We start from the raw sequence: 5,799 nt of genomic DNA, 5'->3' as shown, positions 1-5,799 counted from the left end.
GTATACGCTGATCCAGAGCATCCCAGACATGCTCAATGGGTGACATGTCCGGTGAGTATGCTGGCCATGCAAGAACTGGGATGTTTTCAGCTTCCAGGAATTGTGTACAGATCCTTGCAATATGGGTGTCACGATGGGGAGTGGGGGAAACCCCCCACCGTACAATGTAAAAGGGATTTGGGTAGCAGCTAGACCAGGCTGCCAAGAAAAGGGAGCTGGTCACCTCCTATAGCATCCCTAAATCTGGCCCAGTTCTCCTAACTGTATGAGCCGACCCTTAAGGTAGGAGGGCCCATACACTGGAACCTCAGAACCCTGAAATCCCTGAATATCCCTAAGGTTAGGAGACAGGGACAAGAGACAACTAGGTTCATCCAAGACATGGATGAACCAGAGTCTCCACAGGCCTAGCTGCCGGGAAAAGTGGATGACTAAATACAGCAAGAGAGTTGGCAGATAAGAACACCATAAATACACTTACCTGCTGAAGCCACCTCGACTGGAACCCGTGCATAAGTACAAGTGCCCAGACACCAAATAGGACACTGTACAAACAACACCACACACTGGAATCCAGCAAACCTGATGCTACCTGGGCCTCATACAGCCAAGGTGCACGGCAGCCCCAGGCAGCACTGCATCCAGACTTGGTTCACCCCTCCGGTAATCCAGCCCCCTTCCGGAGGTATCAACATACCGGGTGACGAATAGCATACATGCAGGGACCAACACCAACAACAGCCCAGACATGTAACAACCAACAAAACGCTTCACACACCCAGAACATAAACCCACACCACACATACAAGTGAGGATAAAGGTACAAGGAGGGTAAATAAGGGAGGACAGTTTATGTTCCATAAGGAGGCCCTCAAGGACTGGGCAGAAACACCCAGGCAGGGAGCAAAGCTCCAACACCAAGCAAGTCTGTAGTACAACTGCACCCAGCCAGCAAGCCACATGTATACAGGTCCTTCTAAAAAAATTAGCATATTGTGATAAAATTAATTATTTTCTGTAATGTACTGCTAAACATTAGACTTTCATATATTTTAGATTCATTACACACCAACTAAAGTAGTTCAAGCCTTTTATTGTTTTAATATTGATGATTTTGGCATACAGCTCATGAAAACCCAAAATTCCTATCTAAAAAAATTAGCATATCACGAAAAGGTTCTCTAAACGAGCTATTAACCTAATCATCTGAATCAACGAATTAACTCTAAACACCTGCAAAATATTCCTGAGGCTTTTAAAAACTCCCAGCCTGGTTCATTACTCAAAACCGCAATCATGGGTAAGACTGCCGACCTGACTGCTGTCCAGAAGGCCATCATTGACACCCTCAAGCAAGAGGGTAAGACACAGAAAGAAATTTCTGAAGGAATAGGCTGTTCCCAGAGTGCTGTATCAAGGCACCTCAGTGGGAAGTCTGTGGGAAGGAAAAAGTATGGCAGAAAACGCTGCACAACGAGAAGAGGTGACCGGACCCTGAGGAAGATTGTGGAGAAGGACCGATTCCAGACCTTGGGGGACCTGCGGAAGCAGTGGACTGAGTCTGGAGTAGAAACATCCAGAGCCACCGTGTACAGGCGTGCGCAGGAAATGGGCTACAGGTGCCGCATTTCCCAGGTCAAGCCACTTTTGAACCATAAACAGCGGCAGAAGCGCCTGACCTAGGCTACAGAGAAGCAGCACTGGACTGTTGCATGTCATTCGGAAATCAAGGTGCCAGAATCTGGAGGAAGACTGGGGAGAGGGAAATGCCAAAATGCCTGAAGTCCAGTGTCAAGTACCCACAGTCAGTGATGGTCTGGGGTGCCATGTCAGCTGCTGGTGTTAGTCCACTGTGTTTTATCAAGGGCAGGGGCAATGCAGCTAGCTATCAGGAGATTTTGGAGCACTTCATGCTTCCATCTGCTTGAAAAGCTTTATGGAGATGAAGATTTCATTTTTCAGCACGACCTGGCACCTGCTCACAGTGCCAAAACCACTGGTAAATGGTTTACTGACCATGGTATTACTGTGTTCAATTGGCCTGCCAACTCTCCTGACCTGAACCCCATAGAGAATTTGTGGGATATTGGGAAGAGAAAGTTAAGAGAGGCAAGACCCAACACTCTAGATGAGCTTAAGGCCGCTATCGAAGCATCCTGGGCCTCCATAACACCTCAGCAGTGCCACAGGCTGATTGCCTCCATGCCACGCCGCATTGAAGCAGTGATTTCTGCAAAAGGATTCCCGACCAAGTATTGAGTGCAGAACTGAACATAATTATTTGAAGGTTGACTTTTTTTGTATTAAAAACACTTATCTTTTATTGGTCGGATGAAATATGCTAATTTTTTTAGATAGGAATTTTGGGTTTTCATGAGCTGTATGCCAAAATCATCAATATTAAAACAATAAAAGGCTTGAACTACTTCAGTTGGTGTGTAATGAATCTAAAATATATGAAAGTCTAATGTTTATCAGTACATTACAGAAAATAATGAACTTTATCACAATATGCTATTTTTTTTTAGAAGGACCTGTATATGAAGCCTGCGGCCACACCCAGGAAACACCTTAATCTCCACTAGCAAGAAGAATAACCCCTTGCTCACCAAACAAAGAAACAGGTTATAGTAGGAGGCCAAACAATTGGATTCTATCCCTATAACAAATGTGCAAGATGTATGAAGTCACGGAGTAATAAAATCCGGACACAATACTGAGGGTTCATATAAGCAGAACATTCAACAGCTTAATACTTGTAATAGCTGGGGAGAGATATATGCAATAACGTCCCCTGTAATAAAATCGATATCAGACGTACAAAAAGACAACTAACGAAAAGAATTGGGGAACATGTATCTAACATTCAGAGAAAGTTTGAGAGACACCCATTGTCACGTCACTATAAAGAAAAACATGAAGCAAATTTCGCAGGTTCAACGTTCTGTGGGATAGAAATAGTACAGAAGAGTAAAAGGTGACTTTATCAAAGATATGTCCAGAATAGAAACAAAGTGGATCTTCAATATGAATACTCTAGCACCAAGTGGTTTAAATGCTGAGATAGAGCTGTTTGCTTTTGAATAGGAATATGCATGTAGAGTAAAGTAAGTTATAAGTCTTCAGTACTGGGGGTAATGAATTACACTATAAATATAAATATGAACCCTTTAGTACTGAGTGTTCTAAACACTGAAATACAACTACTTGCGTCTAAACAGGAATATGTACGTAAAGTAAAGAAAGGTATGAGCATTCAGTACTAGGGGTAATAAACAATGAAGCGGGAGTTAAGGAGTTAAATTTGAACAACTGTGAGCGAGCGCATATAAGGAGGACACCAAAGGTAGCCAGGTAATCTTCCCTGAGGAAGGACAGCGGTCTGTCTGAAAAGCGTTGGTAGAATTTTGGCATCTGCAACTCTCCGTAGCTGCAGAAGTGACGTCACTGGGTGCTCTGTGAGAGCGCAAGCCACGAACTCCTGTACAAACGGGATTGCGCCACCAGCCGGGGCGCGACCCATTAGTTCAAGTAACTACTGCATACAGAAAGAGAGTGCACTTAAAGTAAGGCTATTAGTGTTATCCTTTTGACTGAACATCGCCCTATACCCAGAAGCAGTTCAATTTTGCAGATAAAGATCATCAAACAAGTGTAGGCAGAGCACAGAACTGCATATGAAAGGACCCCATAATCCCTCACTCCCCATCTCCCAGCTACACTAACTTGCCATGTGGTGGCACCGTAGTCTCCTCTACAAGTCATGCTTTATAGGAGAGAATATCTTTGTGATATGGTATGTGTGATGGTCTGAATATGAGTTACCGTCTGTCATTCCCTTATTCCCATGAAATAATATCGCCGAGAATCCACAGAGTAAAATATCGCTGGTGTCATAATAATCCACACAGGAGCCAAAACTTAATGCTGGAACAAGACACGTTAAATGGAAAGCAAGGGCATTCAATTTAAACAGCATCAAACTCCTCCTCTGAGCTAGCGAAACAATGGAGTTTTGGAAACCCAATTTACAAAACAGGGGCTTGGTCACATAGCTTACAAGCTATCACTGTTTCCTTTCCAAGACAATGGCCAAGAGTGTTATGTTGTGTATTTTAATTAAGTAGATCAGTCTCGTGGTTAGAAGCAGACTGAACGTCTCGGAAGTGTGTGTACACATGTCCTTGATACACATAGATATCTACGTCCATTGTTAGGAGTAGGTATCCAAGGGGATTAAGTAGCAGGGAGGTGAAATAACCGAACGGTTACTGGGAAGTTCTTCACAATGGCCCCCCTTTTTCTCCCTGCTTCGGCAAGCACAGTTGGACCTTTCCGGGTCCAGTGGGGCTGGCGGGATGTCCTGACAGATTTCCAGCAGTAGGGGCTCGGCTAGCATAAGCAGAAGACAACGCGTATGTCTGGCTGCTAAAGGCAGACGAAAATGACGGAGTTGTCTGGACCCCATAGGCGGATGACAAAGAACTATAGTCTGATGTTTCAGAACGATATTTTGATGCAAGTGCAGCTAAGGCCATTGCCACCTCATAGTATGATCTTGTGGGCGACCTCCTCGGGGGATTCCTGTCTAGTGAGCAATACATTGGGGCAGGTGGACGCACTCTACTGCCATATCACGCAGAATCTCCACCATAGCGCTCATATGGTGATTTCAGTGCATAGGGTGCATAAGCCACTTCAGATGCTCTCTTGCAGTTATACGTTTCAGAGCGGCTCTGTGGTGCATCTCGGTATTCATGAGACCTATGTGAGCGACTGCTATGAGAACTACCATTACTGCTCATGGGCTGATGAGCTTTATTCGACATCTCCACATTTATCCATTTGCCTCTTATCTCTCTGCCAATCAGTTTGTCGATAGCTTTCCTATCTTCGCTTTCTCTTTCCATGTGAACGAACGCATAGTCTTTCACCACATCACACTCTATCACCTTCCCGTAGTCTTCGAACATGGCTCGGAGTTCGCCGGCTTCGTAGCCAGGGCCAACGTTACAGACGAAAATTTTCCAGGTGTTCTGGAGCCGGGGCTTGGACAGCTCGACCACCATTTTCTTGCCGTGGAGCTCCCGGCCATTCAGCTCCTCAAATCGCTTTCATAGCAAGGTCGTGTGTGAACAAAAGTGTATTGCATTGCTTCATGGCGGCGCAGCTCACCACCGTGCCGTACTTCTCGAAGAGCTCGCTCAGCTCCTCCTGCGTGATCCGGTCATCCACGTTACTGACAAAAATCTTCATCGAGTCCCTCATGAACACCAGCTGGGTCTCAGTAGGAGGTGGATGGCTCTTGGCAGCATGGCTTTGGGTGGTCACGGCTTGAGCCTCGTGCGTAGTTGCGGGTACAAAAGCGGAAGTTAGTGGCCCAATGTCGTTGCCCAATACGACCTTCATGACGCCCACATGGACATTGCCGTCTCCAGCACCCCAGTCTAGGTTGACCTGGGCCGTGGGAATCTGATAAATAGCCCCCCTGCCACTTGAACAGCAATAGATTGCCCCGGTCATTCCGTATTGTCAATCAAGTGTCTTTGAACAAGGGTGATGGTAGCGCCGCTGTCACAGAGGCCTCGGGCAGTTTTCCCATTGACCATCACTAACTGACAATGGTGTTTCCGGTTGTCCGTTATGGTAGACTGGACCAGGTGGGCTTCGTATAACGTGCCTAGGGGTTCCTCACGGTTTAACTCTTTGGTGCCCCAAGCAGGGGGTACAGGATAGTCCATGCAATGGGCTGCAGCCCGGGAGTGGGAGAACCGGGGGCGGGTCCAGTTGGACCTGGGG

At 46.1% G+C, this 5,799-nt stretch overlaps 1 pseudogene; it reads right to left on the bottom strand.

Moving 5' to 3' along the window:
- Positions 1–4,283: 4,283 nt before the first annotated feature.
- LOC122944245 lies at positions 4,284–5,256 on the bottom strand (annotated as a pseudogene).
- Positions 5,257–5,799: the final 543 nt, after the last annotated feature.

Source organism: Bufo gargarizans, chromosome 7 (assembly GCF_014858855.1).
Source record: "Bufo gargarizans isolate SCDJY-AF-19 chromosome 7, ASM1485885v1, whole genome shotgun sequence".
Classification (NCBI taxonomy): Eukaryota; Metazoa; Chordata; class Amphibia; order Anura; family Bufonidae; genus Bufo; species Bufo gargarizans.
Note: the sequence above shows the minus strand (reverse complement) of the source record. Positions and strands in the feature narration are given on the sequence as shown.